Source organism: Labeo rohita, chromosome 23 (genome assembly GCF_022985175.1).
Source record: "Labeo rohita strain BAU-BD-2019 chromosome 23, IGBB_LRoh.1.0, whole genome shotgun sequence".
Taxonomy (NCBI): Eukaryota; Metazoa; Chordata; class Actinopteri; order Cypriniformes; family Cyprinidae; genus Labeo; species Labeo rohita.
Genome location: NC_066891.1, coordinates 30,280,647 through 30,301,974, shown reverse-complemented (window position 1 = coordinate 30,301,974; position 21,328 = coordinate 30,280,647). Strand labels below are relative to the sequence as shown.

The 21,328-nt window shown below is 37.9% G+C and overlaps 1 pseudogene; it reads right to left on the bottom strand.

The window, feature by feature from the left end:
* Positions 1-15,077: 15,077 nt before the first annotated feature.
* Positions 15,078-17,512, bottom strand: LOC127155091 (uncharacterized; annotated as a pseudogene).
* Positions 17,513-21,328: the final 3,816 nt, after the last annotated feature.

Genomic DNA, 21,328 nt, shown 5'->3' with positions numbered 1-21,328 from the left:
AGTCTAACACAGCTCAGATCGGGTCTCAAGAATCTGGATTCAATATACAGGGTAAGCGCAAATCCTGTCTCTTTCAATGCCAGTAAATGGGGCAACCAGAGGAACAACAACCATTTTCCAAAGAGCACCAACTGGAAACTGCACATATATTGCATTTAAGAGAAGATAATCTCAAGTCTTCGGCATGTCTAACCAGGTGCAGAGTCATACATTTTGCCAGTAAATACAAAAAAAAAAAAAATCCACATAGGTGTGTATTAAGTATTAAATATGTTTAGATTGATTGTGATTTTGTTACAAAATGGTAGCTCCACCCACAGCCAGTTTTTTTTTTTTTTTTCTTTTAAAACATTAAAAATATGTTCGGAATTGTGAAAGCTGTAATTTTGTGAAGCAATGGCTATACGTTAGCTCCACACACAATAAATTCTCATTGGTTGAAAATCCGAATAGCGTTGGTCATCAAACATGATGGGTAGCTCCACTCACATTAAACTCTCATTGGTCAAAAATCATCATAATGGTAGTTCCACACTTTGTGAGCTCTCGTTGGTAAAAAATCCACATAGCTGTATATTAAACATACTGAGTGGCTCCACCCATAGTGAACATTCATTGGTCAAAAATAGTAAAAATGGTAGCTCCACCCACTGTGAACTGTCATTGGTTGAAAATCCACATAACTGTGTATTAAACATGATGAGTAGCTCCACCCATAGTGAACATTCATTAGTCACAAACAGTCATATTGGTAGCTCCACCCAGTGTGAACTTTCATTAGTCGAAAATCCACATAGGTGTGTATTGAGTATTAAATATGTTTAGATTGACTGTGATTTTGTTGCAAAGTGGCAGCTCCACCCACAGCCAATTTTTTTAAACATTAAAAATATGTTCTGAATTGTGAAAGCTGTAATTTTGTGAAGCAATGGATATAATATTAGCTCCACCCACAATAAACTCTCATTGGTTGAAAATCCAAATAGCTGTGGTCATTAAACATGATGGGTAGCTCCACCCACAGTAAACTCTCACGGGTCAAAAATCGTCATAATGGTAGCTCCACCCTTTGTGAACTCTCATTGATAAAAAAAAATAATAATAATAATCTACATAGCTGTATATTTAACATAATGAGTAGCTCCACCCATAGTGAAAATTCATTGGTCTAAAATTGTCATAATGGTAGCTCCACCCACTGTGAACTGACAATTGGTTGAAAATCCACATAGCTGTGTATTAAACATAATGAGTAGCTCCATCCATAGTGAACATTTATTGGTCAAAGATAGTCATAACATTAAAAATATGTTCAGAATTGTGAAAGCTGTAATTTTGTGAAGCAATGGCTATACGTTAGCTCCACCCGCAATAAATTCTCATTGGTTGAAGATCCGAATAGCGTTGGTCATCAAACACGATGGGTAGCTCCACCCACATTAAACTCTCATTGGTCAAAAATCGTCATAATGGTAGTTCCACACTTTGTGAACTCTCGTTGGTAAAAAATCCAAATAGCTGTATATTAAACATACTGAGTGGCTCTTAAACATAATGGGTAGCTCCACCGAAAATCCACCGTAGTCGAAAATCCACATGGTTGTGTATTAAACATAATGGTTAGCTGCACCCACAGTACAACCTCATTGGTCGAAAATCTGCTTAGTTGTGCGTTAAACACTAAATATGTTCTGACTGTACGTGATTTTGTCACATAATCAGTAAACTGGGTAGCTCCACCCACAGTAAATTCTAATTGGCTGAAAATTCAGATGTTTAGCATTAATAATGTTTTGATTGGCTGCAGCTTTTGTCACACAGAATTTAGATTTTTAAATTTCCATAATATATAGAATTCAAAAACACCACAACAGTATTGCATATCAGTGAAATATTTGATGCTCAGATTTCAAACAGTTTTCACTTCGACACCAAAGTCCCTTACAAGGAAAGTCTGTTCACTCGGCAGCTACGTTGGAAACGCCTCCAGGCAGCTCATCTGAGACCAAGTCCTATGAATGGGGGAATCCTGAAATCTGAAAAACTGCTCGCTGAACTCCCAATTAAATTACATATTTCAAAAAAGCAACAAAATCTGAAATGCACTGCCCCGTGAATGTTGTTTCCTATGCTCAAATAACATTTAAAAAGCTTATTTTTTCAAGCTAGACCAGCCAATGCGCATGCGCAGCCACAACGCGTTTATGACTGCGAATGCTCATTGGCCGGTCCAGTCTCAGGTTTCTACGGGAACCAGCACTTCTAACGGCTGCTGCAGTAACGCAATGACTTTACCAATCAGCGGCTGGCTCTTACATTTAGAAGGCGGGACTATTCCACCATATTGAGCATTTCAGTTTCTCACATTCATAAGTATAGGAGTGAACTTTGTATTTCTGTCGTCTTTGTTGACACTGACGTTTCGAAGCCTAGCTAATGACTTTCAGACAATTCACATTTTACTCTTTTAAGTTCAAATACATGTTACGTCTTTCATTTGCGTTCACTATTTTCACTGTTTACTGTGTACTCTTCCCGGCTTTCTCGTAAAGTTGCCCTTCCATGACGCTAACAGCAGCACTCTTCATGTGGAGGTCAAAGCGTCGTGTGACCTTTGTGTGGAAAGATGCACTGAAGCCTTGACATGAGTCATATGAAAGAAACTTTACAGCTCTGTGTGAGAGATACACCCTTCCAACTCGTGAATAAAACCAAATATTATAGGATACAGTCCAACGTTTAACTATAACAAAGACCTGTTTCACTGTATGCATCTACTTGACCATCAGATTTTCATTGCTTATCAATGGATTGCTCTTGGAGCCAAAGAAGCAGAGTCCAGTGTCTGGAGTGTGTCTGTTGACAAGACCGCTGGATGACCTGTGGAAAGTACACACAACAACAACACTGACTCTCTCATTCACACGTTTACTTTTTCATACATTAAGAATTGAGGAGAGACAGCGTTGTCCTTGTTGATCCACGTCTCTGGTCTGTTTGCTCTTTTCCAGGCACTCATGGGGCATGTGAAGGGGGCTGATATATGCGGGCACCATCAAGGCTCGTCTGACCTGGCCTGCCGCTTGTGTTTTGCGTAGTCGGAGCGAGAGGGAACGAGGAGACGAGGATCATGTCCTCTCTTGGAGAAGTGCTAACTTGGACAGGGAAAGGAATTTTTTGTGGTTTATTCAGAGAGCGGCTCCATCTGTGTAAACTGGCGCTTGCCAGGATGTCGACTCCCTCGCTTTCTGCACAGACACACGCTTAACCCCTTCAACACCTTCTGCTCACCATATCTGCTAGTCACAAACAATCACACAGCTAACAATATAATATTCCTTAGTATTGCAAAATAATACATGGCTAACACTTTAGGGACCAATTCTCACTATTAACCATTTGCTTTTTAGCATGCATATTACTGGCATATTGGCTGTCTATTAGTGCTCATAAAGCACATATTAATGCCTTATTCTGCATGATCATATACTAGACCCCTTAATACCTAAACCCCATGCATAAATCTAAAAACGACCTTACAAACTATTAATAAGCGGCAAATTAGGAGTTTACTGAGGCAAAAGTCATAGTTAATAGTTAGTTAACAATGAGAACTGGACCCCAAATTAAAGTGTGACCTAAAAAGGATATCTTAGAGAAGCAAAATCCATCAAAACAAGCCAAACTGTTGTGAAAAAGATGTACACTACAGCATGCTTTTACAAAAAGTATACACTTTAAAATTAAATACTTGTGTAAACTGAATGAATTGTTTGTTTGCCAGGTATTTATATTTTTAATGACCCATTTTTAATTTAAAATATATTAAATGCAGTTTTACAATTTTACATGTGGTTTAGTATGTTAGTCAGCACATCAAAATAAGTGTGCCACTAAGTGCAACAGAAAGATTATTTAAAAATGTGCTTTAATAAAACGTTTAACTGTATTACAAAGTGCACTTTTTAAAACTGTACTTAAGTGTGCTATAACAGTCATCAAAGTGTCTCACTTTAATACTTAAGTGCCCTTTTTATATTATCTGCAAGAACTGTTTTTGAACGATTTGAAGTATACTACAAGTGCACATGCAATACAGTTGTCATGTTTACAATTCCAACTTACCATGTGAACCATAGTTTTTGATAAGTCATCATAGTTACACCAGTTTTAGTGTCATAAACAGAAACGAAACAAAATGATGGGAAGATTTCAAAGTCAAAACTTTTCTCATCTCATATTGGTCGCATACAATCATTTTAGTAGCAACCAAAACTGTATCTGTGGTTACCTGGGCAATTTTTGTAAATGTTTTGGTAAGGCACTGAGCAGTGCCAGGCTTTTTTGGTTTCTATTTAGTGTCTTTACCAGCAGTGGTAAAATTAAAGCAGTTTAGAGAGGTTATGTAAGTATTTGCAGAACCATTTTCTGTCCTGCCTGTTGAAAACGTGACTAAGCAGGCAGTTAATCTTTATGTGTGTGTGTGTGTGTGTCATTATCACCATTTCTGTGTTCTGAAAGTGAGTTTGTATGTATTTATGCAACACTATATTCCTTAAACTGAAGTAAACTCAGTCATGCTGCCATGAACTAGCAGTGTGATTGGCGAAACTAGGCTAACCTCTAAATAAAACACATGTGCGTGCGCGCACACACAAAGACACACACGCTGGTTCTGGACGAGAACACTTCAACCTTAACTCCCTCTGCTGGAGATACGTTCAACAGGAAACAGCCGAACTTCTGGAAAAACTGTGATTTCATAACAGCTGAAAAGACACTATAGACTGAGATCTTCTAGTCGCTGTGAGATGCTTTTTTTCATACTTACAAACAAACAAACCCTGAAAAATGACTGACTTTTTCACACATTTGGGTGGAATGTGTTTTAAACATTGACAGATGTCTTCGTACGTGAAAGCGACAGAAAAAGATTGCACTTTTCAACACAGACTTGCAAGGAAACCACATGCTGATAGTAGATGATTCCAGACGTGATTCTAAAACAGTTTCACTTTATTATCTTTAAAAAGACTAAATATAACATCCTTTGATGCATGAACGGTTTAAATTACAAACGGTCATTATTGCACTGCATTTTTCTTGTGTTCGTTTAAAAACTAAGTACTGTCTTTAAAATGGCAGAACTGCTATATATTTTCAGACTTTGTTCCCACTTTTAAAGCCCTAAAAGCATGTCAGAAAGTTTCTTAGGCTGAATGCAACTTTTATTCATGTTATTCATGTTATACCCTGTGTTATTCTCATTAGTCTCTTTAAACTCTTTGTCTCTGGTCTTCCTCATCTTGTGTCTCTCTGCAGGATTCATTCTCTGAGTCACGGGGCTGTCCCTGGCACACTGACTGGAAGCCTCTAGTTTATGAGTGGAGCTGGCGCTCTGCCCGGCCCTATGGCTGCTCTGCCTCTCGTCCCACTGTTAACCCCTTACTGCCCCCACGGCCCACTGGATCAGCTGTGCTCCACACTTAACCCTTTACTCACACTTTATGTCAGTCTGTGTCAGGAACCTCAGTAATAGTGCACTTTGAAGCTTTACTAAGTTATTTAAAGTCACCATGAAGTAAAAGTCACCCTGTTTTCTCAATACATGTTATTTGTTTTATTATGAACAATTCATCAATGTCTGTTTTATTGATAAATAAATAATAATAATAATAATAATAATAATAATACAAGCTTGCGTTCATCTCAACATCCAATAAACAACCAATGGATAAAACAAAATCAGTAGCACTTTATTTTACAGTCCTGCTCCGTATATTTTATTAGATGGCTTAAATTACTATGTATTCACATAAAAAAAATAAGTAAAATGTACTTATTGTGTTCATATTGTATTGCAAAACATGGCAACACTTTAGAATAGGGAACATTTATTCACTATTGAGTACAACTTTTCTCTCAATAAATTCCTAATTTGTTGCCTATTAATAGTTAGTAAGGTAGTTGTAAGTTTAGGTACTGGGTAGGATTAGAGATGTAGAATAAGGTCATGTAGAATAAGCATGAATGTGTGCTTAATTAGTACTAATAAATGGCTAATATTCTAGTAATATGCATGCTAATAAGCAACTAGTTAAGAGACCATAAAATAAAGTGGTACCCAAAACACTTTTGCCTCTATTAAGGTGGGATACAGGTAAGGTTAGGGACAGGATATTACAGATGTAATCAGGGTGTAATTTGTGAAAAAAAGCAGAGGGGGGATTCCTTTGAAAATTTTTTTCTCTCTCCATAGGCGGAACTCACAAAATGATTCACTGTTTCGAAGTGCTCCAATTGGATCACAAATCATTTGATTCAGAACGAGACTTCAAAGCACGTTTGTGGATCATTTTATTTAGAACTTTGAAGCGTGTTTGCAATCATTTGATTCAGACTTTAAAGTGCGTATCGTGAATCATTTGATTGAGAATGGGACGCCAAAGTGCGTATCATGAATCATTTGATTCACCGGCGATAAAAATAATTCAGCAGAGGCAGGGATGCATAGACCAGAGGGGAGGAAATCCACCCGCCCCCCCGCCCGAATCTTGTCATTCCTAAACTACCCAAAAATGAAAACTCAAATATTACCTATTCATATGCCATTCACATGTCAACATATTACTCTTTCTACAACAGAACATAAAAACAGAGTTATCAGTGTTACAATTTTACGCTTTAAAAGGGATGCAACAGAACCACATAAAAGTATCTCATATGACTTGTGTGCTATATTTGAAGTCATTTGCACATACTTGTGTTATTGATGGGTTATGGTGGGTTATGGTTATGTTGTACATGGCAATCAATGTTGTTGTTGTTGTTTATTTATTTATTTTTGGTCTTGGTGCTGTTAAATAGCACTGACACATCATTTTATTAGAATTTGGGTGAACTCAGTATTGCTTCAACAGGCACTGGTGCACAATATGATTGCTAATTTTCTCAGAACATTACTTCAAATATCACATTTTTGTGTGAATGAAGAGTTAATTTGCAAAAACAGATGCCTATGTTTTTATTAATTTTCATAAATCGTGTTTTTTTGTTTTTTGTTTTTTTTTATTGTGCTATCACAATTTTATTGTGTTTTATTGTGTTAATTAGCTGTATTTTATTTATTTATTTATTGTTTGTTTGTTTGTTTGTTTGAGGTATTATTATTTAATTAACATAAGTTATCTGTTTTTGCAGATGAACTCTTCAGATGTTCAAATGTAAATGTACTTGGAAGCAAAAAAATAAATAAATAATAAAAAAAAAAAAAAATAAATGCATGAAAAAACTTGAAGAAGGGTATTTAATCTAGTAGCTGGTAAATTATATCAAATTCAGCTTTATTTTCAATCTATTTTCAATCTTGTTTTACTACCAGAAACCTGAATTTATTTTCACCAGGCTTTATTAAATGAGTACATCAGTAAGGGTCACAACACCAGTGATGGCCAAACATCCACATCTGTAATAGGAATAGCCTTATTTATAGACCACAAAGCTAGTCTCACTTCTTTCTTCCTCTGAACTCAGAGTTTCATTTTTCTCTTTTATTTTGCAACCTATACTTTGATTTTGGTCAGAAAATAAAAGTGAAAACAGTTGAGTCTTTGCTGCACAAGTTACTTTGGGAATGAAAAGTTGCAATGTTTCTGCAATGTGATTTTTAATAACACACACAGTCACACTATACACAAATCAATTCTTAACTCCACTCATCTTAATCATCACTTAAAAAGAGTGGTGCAAGTCAGGACAAGAACCAAAGATTCCCTCATAACTTTGACTATGACAGTATTGAAAATAGATTGAAAATAAAGCTGAATTTGATATAATTTACCACTACTAGATTAATACCCTTCTTCAAGTTTTTCATGCTTTTATTATTTTTTTTATTATTTATTTATTTTTGTTTTCCAAGTACATTTACATTTGAACATCTGAAGAGTTCATCTGCAAACAGATAACTATTTTAAATTTAAAATAAATCCTAAAACAAACAAACAAACAAACAATAAATAAATAAATAAAATACAGCTAATTAACACAATAAAACACAATAAAATTTGTGATAGCACAAAAAAAAAAAACAAAAACAAAACACGATTTATGAAATAATAAAAACATGGCATCTTTTTTGCAAATTCTCTTCATTCACACAAAATTGATATTTGAAGTAATTCTGAAAAAATTCTCATTTGTGCCCCAGTGCCTTTTTGAGCATACTGGTTACCAAATTCAATAAATATGTGTCAATTATTTAACAGCACCAAGACCAAATAAATAAAATAAAAACAACAACAACAACATTGATTGCCATGTACCTAACCATAACCCACCATAACCATCAATACACAAGTAAAGGCCAAATGACTTCAAATATAGCACACAAGTCATATGAGATACTATTTGGGTTTTGTTGCATCCCTTTTAAAAACGTAAATTGTAACACTGTATCTGTTTTATGTTCTGTTGTAGAAAGAGTATGTTTACATGTGAATGGCATATGAATAGGAATATTTGAGTTTTCATTTTGGGTAGTTTAGGAATGACAAGATTGGGAGGGCGGGTGGTTTCCTCCCTTCTTGCATCCCCTTTCGGAAATTTTTTTTATCGCCGGTGAATCAAATGATTCATGAATCGCACTTTAGCCCCATTCTCAATCAAATGATTCACGATCGACTTTAAAGCTGAATCAAATGATTGCAAACACGCTTAAAATTCTAAAAAAAATGATCCTGAAACGTGCTTTAAGTCTCGTTCTGAATCAAATGATTTGTAAATCCAATTGGAGCACTTGAAACAGTGAATCTTTTGGGGTTTCCCGCCTATGGAGAAAAAAAAATTTTAAAAGGATCCCCCTCTTTTTCCAAAATTACACCTGATTACATCTGAATATCCTGTCCAAACCCTTTACCTGTATCCCCCCTTTAATAAGCAAAAGTTTTTTGGTCCACTTTATTTATGGTCTCTTAACTAGTTGCTTATTAGCATGCATATTCTAGAATATTAGCCTTTTATTAGTCTAATTAAGCACACATTCATGCTTATTCTCATGACCTTATTCTCATCTCTAACCCTACCCAGTACCTAAACTTACAACTACCTTACTAACTATATAGCAACAAATTAGGAATTTATTGGGGAGAAAAGTTTACTCAATAGTGAATAAATTTTCCCCTATTCTAAAGTGTTGCCATGTTTTCAATACAATTGAACACAAAAAAGTACATTTTACTTTTTTTTTTATGTGAATACATAAGTAATTTAAACCATCTAATAAAATATACGGACCCGGACTGTAAAATAAAGTGCTACTGATTTTGTTTATCCATTGGTTGTTTATTGGATGTTGAGATGACAAGCTTGTATTATTATTATTATTATTATTATTATTATTTATTTATCAATAAAACAGACATTTATGAATTGTTCATAATAAAACAAATAACATGTATTGAAAACAGGTGACTTTTTCTTCATGGTGACTTTAAATAATTAGTAAAGCTTCAAAGTCTATTACTGAGGTTCCTGACACAGACTGACATAAAGTGTGGTAAAGGGTTAAGTGTGGGCACAGCTGATCAGTGGGCCGTGGGGCAGTAAGGGGTTAACAGTGGGACGGGGGCAGAGCAGCCAAGGGCCGGGCAGCCCCACCATCTAGAGGTTTTAGTCAGTGTGCAGGGACACCCCGTGACTCAGAGAATGAATCCTGCAGGGGCACAAGATGAGGAAGACCAGAGAAAAAGAGTTTAAAAGCTAATGAGAATACACAGGGATAACATGAATAACATGAATAAAAGTTGAATTCACCCTAAGAAACTTTCTGACATGCTTTTAGGGCTTTAAAAAGTGGGAACAAATCTGAAAATATATACAGTTCTGCCATTTAAAGCAGTACTTGGGTTTTAAACGAACACAAAAAAATGAGTGCAATAATGACCTTTGTAATTTAAACCGTTCACATCAAGGATGTTATATTTAGTCTTTTAAAGATAATAAATGAAACTGTTTTAGAATCACGTCTGGAATCATCTACTATCAGCATGGGGTTTTCCCTTGCAATCTGTGTTGAAAAAGTGCAATCTTTTCTGTCGCTTTCACGTACGAAGACATCTGTCAATTTTTAAAAACACATTCACCCAAATGTGTGAAAAAAGTCAGTCATTTTCAGGGTTTGTTTGTTTGTAAATATGAAAAGCATCTCCAGACTGAAGATCGTCAAATTGTTTTTTCAGCTGTTATGAAATCACAGTTTTCCAGAAGTTCGGCTGTTTCCTGTTGAACGTATCTCCAGCAGAGGAGTTAAGGTTGAGTGTTCTCGTCAAACCAGCGTTTGTCTTTGTGTGTGCCCACGCACATGTGTGTTTAGAGGTTAGCCTAGTTTGCCAATCACTGCTAGTTCATGGCAGCATGACTGAAATTTACTTCAGTTTAAGGAATATAGTGTTGCATAAATACACAAACTCACTTTCAGGGAAAACAGAAATGGTGATAATGACACCACACACACACCCTAGATTAACTGCCTTAGTCACGTTTTCAACAGGCAGGACAGAAAATGGTTCTGCAAATACTATAACCTCTCTAAACTGCTTTAAATTTACCACTGCTTAAGACCTAAATAGAAACCAAAAAAGCCTGGACTGCTCAGTGCTTACAAACATTTACAAAAATTGGTAACTGGAATACAGTTTGGTTGCACTAAAATGATTTATCGACCAATATGAGATGAGAAAAGTTTGACTTTGAAATCTTCCATCATTTGTTTGTTTCTGTTTATACACCTAAACTGGGTTGCCTATTAATAGTTAGTAAGGTAGTTGTAAGTTTAGGTACTGGGTAGGATTAGAGATGTAGAATAGTCATGTAGAATAAGCATGAATGTGTGCTTAATTAGTACTAATAAATGGCTAATATTCTAGTAATATGCATGCTAATAAGCAACTAGTTAAGAGACCATAAAATAAAGTGGTACCCAAAACACTTTTGCCTCTATTAAGGTGGGATACAGGTAAGGTTAGGGACAGGATATTACAGATGTAATCAGGGTGTAATTTGTGAAAAAAAAAGCAGAGGGGGATTCCTTTGAAAATTTTTTTTTTCTCTCTCCATAGGCGGAACTCACAAAATGATTCACTGTTTCGAAGTGCTCCAATTGGATCACAAATCATTTGATTCAGAACGAGACTTCAAAGCACGTTTGTGGATCATTTTATTTAGAACTTTGAAGCGTGTTTGCAATCATTTGATTCAGACTTTAAAGTGCGTATCGTGAATCATTTGATTGAGAATGGGACGCCAAAGTGCGTATCATGAATCATTTGATTCACCGGCGATAAAAATAATTCAGCAGAGGCAGGGATGCATAGACCAGAGGGGAGGAAATCCACCCGCCCCCCGCCCGAATCTTGTCATTCCTAAACTACCCAAAAATGAAAACTCAAATATTACCTATTCATATGCCATTCACATGTCAACATATTACTCTTTCTACAACAGAACATAAAAACAGAGTTATCAGTGTTACAATTTTACGCTTTAAAAGGGATGCAACAGAACCACATAAAAGTATCTCATATGACTTGTGTGCTATATTTGAAGTCATTTGCACATACTTGTGTTATTGATGGGTTATGGTGGGTTATGGTTATGTTGTACATGGCAATCAATGTTGTTGTTGTTGTTTATTTATTTATTTTTGGTCTTGGTGCTGTTAAATAGCACTGACACATCATTTTATTAGAATTTGGGTGAACTCAGTATTGCTTCAACAGGCACTGGTGCACAATATGATTGCTAATTTTCTCAGAACATTACTTCAAATATCACATTTTTGTGTGAATGAAGAGTTAATTTGCAAAAACAGATGCCTATGTTTATTAATTTTCATAAATCGTGTTTTTTTTTTTTGTTTTTTTTTTTATTGTGCTATCACAATTTTATTGTGTTTTATTGTGTTAATTAGCTGTATTTTATTTATTTATTTATTGTTTGTTTGTTTGTTTGTTTGAGGTATTATTATTTAATTAACATAAGTTATCTGTTTTTGCAGATGAACTCTTCAGATGTTCAAATGTAAATGTACTTGGAAGCAAAAAAATAAATAAATAATAAAAAAAAAAAATAATAAATGCATGAAAAAACTTGAAGAAGGGTATTTAATCTAGTAGCTGGTAAATTATATCAAATTCAGCTTTATTTTCAATCTATTTTCAATCTTGTTTTACTACCAGAAACCTGAATTTATTTTCACCAGGCTTTATTAAATGAGTACATCAGTAAGGGTCACAACACCAGTGATGGCCAAACATCCACATCTGTAATAGGAATAGCCTTATTTATAGACCACAAAGCTAGTCTCACTTCTTTCTTCCTCTGAACTCAGACAGAAGTCAATTTTGCTCAAAGGGAATCATTTAAGATTGAACAGAATCTCCGTATACAGCGGATCAATGAATCGGTCAGTGATTCATTGAGCGAGCCGTATAACATCAACACTGTACTGGATACTAATATCCAAAATATAGTGAAAACACTATTTCTTAGCACGGTAACAAGGTCGGCAGTTTAAGACATTAATTTATAAGCACAAAACACAAGATACTTCTCTTTTCAATATGAATAGGAATTTATTGGAAAAACCTAAGACATATAAACTAATCTAACACATAGACGCGCATTCACACATTCATACAAGTTGCAGAAAGAGAGAGAGATGAGGAAAGAATGAGTTTAGAAGAGTGAAAATGTGAAATCCCAAGTTTATAGCATACGTATATGCAATTGCTTAGACCTGAACAACCATCAATCATTTAATTAACCCTCGCGTTGAGTTTCTTAGTGAGGTTATTAAACGCTATATTAATGCACCAGTTCAGCTAGAATCTGGAGGTTGTACTTGCGTTGCCTTTGTGTTAAGGGGTTTCCTTTGATGACGTCGTTGCAGAAAGGGGTTCCCCAAGGTTGCTGATTGGTTGGAAGTCCGTGGTCGTTGGAGGTGATGTCTTGGGCGTTGGCTGGATGATGGAGTCGTGTACGCTGGTTGAAGTTTTGAGGCAGGCACGAAGTCTGAGACACGGCTTAGCGGCAAAACTTAACTTAGAACACGAAACTCTCAACGGAAAGAAAAGATTAAAGTAAAAGAAAGAAATGTGACGGTCTCCTCATGTTTTCGTTAGAGGAGTGGCTGGCGTGCAAGCCAGGAAGCGTTCAAAGAACGCAAAAAGCAGCGGCAAATTATGGCAAAAAGCATGGCTAAAAGAGATGGCACGAAGCACAAACTAAAAGCACAAGCTAAGAGCCTGACTAAAAGCAATGGTTAAACCAATAGCTAAAAGCTAAAGCTAAAAGCTAAAAGCATGGCTAGGAGCGATGGAAATAGCTAAAAGCAAAATTTGATGGTGTCCTGTGGTTTTAAACTCAGCTTTGGACACATCCCAAAATGGTGTCTTGACCAATTAGATGTTGTCTTAACTCAGGATATTGCTATGTTTCTCCTCCCAAAACATAAATCAGCATGTTATCTTATCAGTCACATGGTCAGAATTTTCCCGCTCTTGCAGAGTATAATTTGGCCATGATTCCTATAACATGAATACAACACATTTGACAATGAATTGATTGGTGGAAACATTCAAAGCATGAATTTTCAAACTCATACATACCAAACATGAATATAAACCCTTAAGCTATTCAATAGTTATTAAAAAGGACATACACAACGAGTGATTAGAACATAATAGACAAATGTGTGGGTGGCATACATAGCAGGGAGTTATGCAATGGTCTGATGTTCATTCATATGTCCTTTTAAGCATCGTTTTGGTGCATATTTAGGTAAAATGGACAGTCTCTGCCATTCTGTGAACTAAGGGCATGTTCCAAGGAACAAAGGAATTTAGAAGAAACTTGGTCTGGTTCTTGTCTTGGGTGGGGGGAGCACCACCCAACAAAGTTTCCTCATGTGATGGTCCTGATGGGCTGCATCTTTGACCATTAATCTTGGGTTTCTCGCCCCAATATTGATAATCTCCTTCCTGAGATGGGATTATCAATAATTGTGTTCTTTTGTTTTAATGTTGCAAGTTGTTCAAAGCTGTGAAAGTTAGTTGGTTAGGCTTACTTCAGGCTGGCTGGCGCCAGGGTATCCTGGACAGATTTATGACGTGGTTCTGGGCCCCTTTGTGGAATTTGGCTCTTTGGTTTCAACCAAATGTTCTGATCGAATCTTCCATTTGTCTGATTCGCTCTGATACCCTACATACCCCCCCTTCGGTCGACGATGTGTTGGTTGATGAAGACATCGGCGAGCGCTGGAGAAACAAAGGCAGAAGAAGCAGACACCAACACAACAAACAACAAGACAACACCTCCAGGACAGTTACTGTACTGGTGCAGGGCATTAGGTTATTTGAGGTACAGGCGCTTACATTTAACTAGTCAGCATAGTCTAGTACACTGAGAATAGTCAAGTTCAATCTGGAAATTGTTGTTCGAATTTGTTTTGGTAGGTTGATTCTTTGATCAAATTTTGTGATAAAATTTGTTTGTTTCTTATAGGTTTTAATTTAGAAAAGGTTCACCTTTGGTTTCTGGTGAAATCATCTGCGGTAAAATGATTCGACCTATCGGCATATTAGGCGTGGCGAGTCAATCCTAATATCAGACCTTTAACCCCTGTAGGGTGGCTAGGAGTTTCACCTGCTAACGAAAGAGAGAAAGGAAAGGGATAGGTAAAAGAAACAAAACAAAAACAAAGAAGCTGCGGGTTTTCCTAGTGTGGCTTACAACTACTGTTGTGCTAGGATGTTGTGTGCAGCTAGGGTGTCAGGTACCTTAACTTAGCGTCAGGTGTTCTACCTATGGTGAAGATAACTGCATGTTCCTGCATGATGGGTGTAAAACTACGTTAAGCTAAGATTTGAATATTCTCCTTGTGGGAAGAATATGTTGGTTGAATGGGTTATCAGTAGACATAGTTATGTTGTGTGTTAACGATGTAGTGCAGTGTATGGTCAGATCTGTTTCAGTCTGTTTAGGCTCCCCCCTTTCCTTGCATGTAAGTGAAGACTGGCTCTCTGCATCCTTGGCTTGGATGAGGGTGTGTCCATGATCTCATGGGGGTCGGTCCAGCAAGGCAGGAAGTTCGTTAGCAGACAGTCGGAGGTTTGGTTTGGCATGGCTGTGTGAAGCTGGGATGCAAAACCTTGTCTCCTATGGTGCATTCCTCTTGATGCCTTCTGGTTGTGCACAGACTTTCTGACCTTCTGTGCTTTGGTGGTTGCTGTTGCACAGACATGAATGTGGTTCTTGGAGTTGGAGTTCATTTAGCAGTTTCTTAGTGAGGGATAGTGACTGAGGTGATGTTGTTTGGTACCTCAGTGTTTACATCAACGGTGGGCCGTGAGAGACTTGCTCGTTCTGGGTGGTTGATGAACAGGTGCTTGTCATCTTCTGATACGGTGATGTACCAGGTGGTTGCCGGCCTTCCGTTCTGTCACTGGTCACAGCGAGCATGACTCATGTTTCTAGTCATTTGTGTCTAGCTGGTTTTCAAGGAACTCTTTCAGTTCTTTCATGACTTGTTCCATGTCTTCTGATAGTAAGCTGTGTTGTTCTTGTGGATACTTAGCACCGTGGATGTTTGAGTGGTGCTGAGGTGGGTTTTGTCGTTGTTTACCCACACCAGTTGTTCTTGGACGAGCTGTTTGATTGGCTTTGTACATCCAGTTAGGTTTCCAGTTGATCCTCTCTTTTGGGATTTCTGAGAAGCGTGGCTTGTCCCATGGCTTTTCGCAGCGGCTGGGCTGATAGCTGTCGTGGAAATAGGGGTCACGTTCTCTGTGCTCTTGATGAAGGACTCTGGTGTTGTGATGCCACTGGGTGTCATCCAGTGCGAGGCTTGAGTCTTTGGTGACAGAGTTCAAGAGTGTAGATGTTTTGTTACCTTTCTTTGAGGCCATCTTCTGCTTGTTGTAGGCCTTCTGTGTTAGGTCACGCAACTGTTGGATGGTCATGGAGTGAGGACAGGCCATGACGCCTAGATGACGACTGACTCCAGGGTGCAGGTTTCTTAGGAAGAGGCTTTTGAAGTTCACATCCTCTTCGAGGTCAGGTTTGCTGTGTGCACCAAAATAGGCTTGTCGTAGCCTGTTGTAGTAAGCTTGTGGAGTCTCTTGTCGACCTTGTTTGGTTTCTAAGGCAGTTAACAGTCCATATTCAGACTCTGGGTCTGTAAACTCTTTAATCAGGACCTCACGAAGTAGCTGGTAGTTTGACTTTGTGTGACTGGGTTGTCGATCTAGGAAGTTTCGTACCTCGGGACTTGACGTGGCTCTTAGGAGGTACAACCTGTCTCTGTCAGTCACATGAGGTCTCATTTCCAGGTGAAAGTCGATATCTTGCAGGTGAGCCTGGATGTCGTGGCTCTCTTTGGAGTTCGGGTTGAACTTGCTGATGTTGTTAGACAGCTTGCTTAGGTCTTTGATGGTCATCCCATGTGCAGCAATGAAGGTCTGCTTGGATGGGATCCGTTCTTTCGGTGACAGGAAAGAGTTCTGTGGCGAAGGCAGGTGAGGTTTTGGGTTGTGGCCCTTCGCTTCTTTCATTGGATGCCAGTTCTTGGACGTGAGAGTCTGTTCTGCTCAGCAGTTGTGAGGCTGAGGGATGTTTCTCCCTTCTTGGCTCTTGTTTCAGTTCATAAGCCTGTTTGAGTTCTTTTCTGACCATGCAGAGCTCGTCGTTGGCATCATCTAGATGTTGGGTCAGATTGTCAATTTCAGTGCCGTACCTTTCAAGGTGGTCTTCTAAAGCACTGATTTCAGCATTCTTGTCTCTGATGTTTTTCCTGGCTTTTTCTAGTAGCTGTTCGGCATACTGAAGTCTGTTTACCAGGTCTTTCTGGGCAGCATTTGCTTGTTGTTGGTCACATTGAGCTGCTCCCAGGGCTGCTTGGAGCTTCTTAACTTGTTCCATTGTTTCCTGCTCCCTCTCGTTGGGTGCTTTGGTTGATCTTGAACTTTCACTTCCAGCTTGTCTATGCGGCTCTGGGCACGTGTCAGCTCCTCTTGGAGGTGGGTGATGTGCTTGTCGCTCAGGTGCAGCTGGGCTGTGAAGGCATAGCTTAGGGAGCTTGTGATCTTGACTAGCTCCTCGTGGTTGTTGTTCTGGCTTGAATCATGTGTCAGGAGTCTTCTCAGGATTAGGATTATTATTAGAAATAATAACAGTTCACAGGTCTTGGGGGTGAGGCTTTCTGTCATGCCTCTCAGCCAAGTGTTCACATCTTCCCCTTGGGCGATGGGGTCTGCAGTCTGCGGCATGTTGGCGCGCTGAGGAGAAGAGGGACTGACACAGATCTGTGGGGTGTAGAAGCCTATGTGTGGTGGGACAACTAAATGTTGTGTCAGTGATTGTGAACCACTAGTGAAGTGTGGTGATGGATGTGTTGGTCTCAAGGTGTCTAGGCAGACTAGGGAGGTGAAGACTTCGTCACTCTAATGAGGAAGAGGAAAAAAGAGAGAAAGGTGAAACACAATTCAGTGTAATAAATCAATTCCTTTGCCAATGGGAATTTTTCGATTAGATTTTGTTATCAAGAAGGTAAACAATATTATTATATCTCTGTTTGAGACAAAAGAATACAATAATAATGTTGATATCTCTTTTCTTAGTCTGACAGGATTGACACCGTACACCTTACAGTTGGACCGCCTACCAGGGATGCTTCAAAAGCGACGGTTGTTCAACACTTATCTCTATTAATTGATCTCAGCGTTTGGTGAGATGCAAAAATTTGAAATGCGTTTTAAAAGGCAGGGAGGTTAGGAAGAACGAAGGAGGGTTTGGTTACAATCAAATTCATAAGGATGATTCGTCTTCGACAAGATTGTTTATTTCATTCACTTAGAATCGATTGATGGTTCTTACAGGTCCCTAAAAATGTGAAGAGGGAAGAAAGCAGAAGAGAACAGGAGAGACTTGAGTAGAAGGACAGGAAAGGAGAGTAGATCTGGTCCACTCACAGGCTGTGTTGCTGTTATGCCCAACTACGAGTATAGCGTTGTTAATAGTTGCCGCACAACTAATGAAACAACAATAAAATTTGAGTGAAAAAGAGTTGTCTTCCTCATTTATTCGAACTTGTAGCGAGGGATAACAATGTCTCCTGTTAAGGGCTCAGGTGTGTCGTTCCCAAACTAGGATACCAGGAGGAAAGAGAGAGGTAAGATAAAGTGGAACTGAAAGTAATAAATGGCAAAATAATCAAAATGGAATTAAATGAAAGAGGAAATCAATAAATAAATATAGAGGCTAAGTGTATAGCCAAACAGGAAGAAGGAAGGGTAAAACGCAATAAGAGTAAGTGCGATTCTGAATAGAATCTATTAGTAAGGGTTATAAATCAGTTAGGTAGAATAAGTTTACTTAAACTTTAAAAGTTCAAGGCTTATTTGTACCTACAATGATTAACTGTTAGGCGTAAGAGAATACTAGAAATAATGATCATATGAAATGACCTGATGAGGAAATCTGAATGATTCCAAATAAATTTAATGTTTGAATTAAATTTGAATTTGGCACAATTAATAATTGTGGAGCAGTATTTCCATTTCTAGTAAAATGCAAATAAGTAGTAAAAAGTGAGAAATTGGAGAAATAAGAAATAGAAAGAGACCAACTGGTGTATTAGTTAAGATGTTCAAAGGGTTAAATCACTTTAGCTTTACCCAAACACACTGTATACAACCACTAGATGTTAATGCTAACTGCTAACCTTTGAGGCTAATCTTTAGCATAGATTTCAATGTAAACACAACAGTTTCGTTAGCTTAGCAACGCCGTAGAGTTTGTTTACGTATGACGTTGACGTGTTGCGCGTGCGCAGTTCAGAGTTGCTCCGGAAGTATGTTAAGACTTCCGAATCACGATCGTAACTATGGCAACCAAACAAACTTTAGTGGACTAAGCACATGAATGTTGCATTGCAAGTACAGTTAAGCATGTTAAATGAAATGTCGGCGCATTTCAACACTGTACAAATAACAAACACCACTTTTAGTTGGTTTTGTGATGTGGCGCTTTAACTCTTAGTTCGTTCAGAGTTAGATTTGAAATGTATTCAAATAACAGCTTGGCGCTACAATAGGGGAAACAAGGATATCGATCTCGGCGGATCGTAAATCTACGTGTCAGTTTCTCTGGGCACGTAAACACAACACAACAGGGTTTCTTCGCTGTTGGTTCAAAGTTAACTTTACTTGATCAAGCTTTTAAAACACTCCCATTCAAATCACACACGCAGTGTAACACGAGATATGTATCTTAAATTCACGTAGTGAACAGACACAAACAGGCAAGCATTATTTCTAATGTTTAACCCAGGGAGTCTAATAGCATAGTTGAATTGGCAATGGAACACGCACTGACAATCAATCTATGAATAATAAGGCCTTAGAAATAGATTGAGGAACACGCTCAAACTATTCTTTATCCGTCGATTTGTTTCCCTTTTAATTACTGCAGTTTAGCTCTGTTCAGCTAACGGTGACTGAGATTCCCTGGTTGGGAGTATAGCTATTAAATGACACTGGAACACGCAATGACATCAATTCAGCTATAAACAAGGCATTACAGAAAATGAGGAACACGCTCAAATTCGACCTTATTGTACGATCTCAGATCTTACCTTTGAATTCATTTACTACAGTTCATAAGAGAGGCGCGAACCCGAGTTGCAGCCTTCTCTGCGCTCATGCATTCAAGCGTTCAGTCATTCAAGCGGCCGCGCGCTGCTTACGTCACACACACGTATCGACTCAGAAGTTTCCCATCTATCATCCGCAGCAATAAAAAAAGATGAAATAACTTGGTTTATGCCTAAAAATTAGATTAAACTGCCCGCATTCTCCACCATTATACTGTAGGGGATCTACAGAAGTCAATTTTGCTCAAAGGGAATCATTTAAGATTGAACAGAATCTCCGTATACAGCGGATCAATGAATCGGTCATGATTCATTGAGCGAGCCGTATAACATCAACACTGTACTGGATACTAATATCCAAAATATAGTGAAAACACTATTTCTTAGCACGGTAACAAGGTCGGCAGTTTAAGACATTAATTTATAAGCACAAAACACAAGATACTTCTCTTTTCAATATGAATAGGAATTTATTGGAAAAACCTAAGACATATAAACTAATCTAACACATAGACGCGCATTCACACATTCATACAAGTTGCAGAAAGAGAGAGAGATGAGGAAAGAATGAGTTTAGAAGAGTGAAAATGTGAAATCCCAAGTTTATAGCATACGTATATGCAATTGCTTAGACCTGAACAACCATCAATCATTTAATTAACCCTCGCGTTGAGTTTCTTAGTGAGGTTATTAAACGCTATATTAATGCACCAGTTCAGCTAGAATCTGGAGGTTGTACTTGCGTTGCCTTTGTGTTAAGGGGTTTCCTTTGATGACGTCGTTGCAGAAAGGGGTTCCCCAAGGTTGCTGATTGGTTGGAAGTCCGTGGTCGTTGGAGGTGATGTCTTGGGCGTTGGCTGGATGATGGAGTCGTGTACGCTGGTTGAAGTTTTGAGGCAGGCACGAAGTCTGAGACACGGCTTAGCGGCAAAACTTAACTTAGAACACGAAACTCTCAACGGAAAGAAAAGATTAAAGTAAAAGAAAGAAATGTGACGGTCTCCTCATGTTTTCGTTAGAGGAGTGGCTGGCGTGCAAGCCAGGAAGCGTTCAAAGAACGCAAAAAGCAGCGGCAAATTATGGCAAAAAGCATGGCTAAAAGAGATGGCACGAAGCACAAACTAAAAGCACAAGCTAAGAGCCTGACTAAAAGCAATGGTTAAACCAATAGCTAAAAGCTAAAGCTAAAAGCTAAAAGCATGGCTAGGAGCGATGGAAATAGCTAAAAGCAAAATTTGATGGTGTCCTGTGGTTTTAAACTCAGCTTTGGACACATCCCAAAATGGTGTCTTGACCAATTAGATGTTGTCTTCTTAACTCAGGATATTGCTATGTTTCTCCTCCCAAAACATAAATCAGCATGTTATCTTATCAGTCACATGGTCAGAATTTTCCCGCTCTTGCAGAGTATAATTTGGCCATGATTCCTATAACATGAATACAACACATTTGACAATGAATTGATTGGTGGAAACATTCAAAGCATGAATTTTCAAACTCATACATACCAAACATGAATATAAACCCTTAAGCTATTCAATAGTTATTAAAAAGGACATACACAACGAGTGATTAGAACATAATAGACAAATGTGTGGGTGGCATACATAGCAGGGAGTT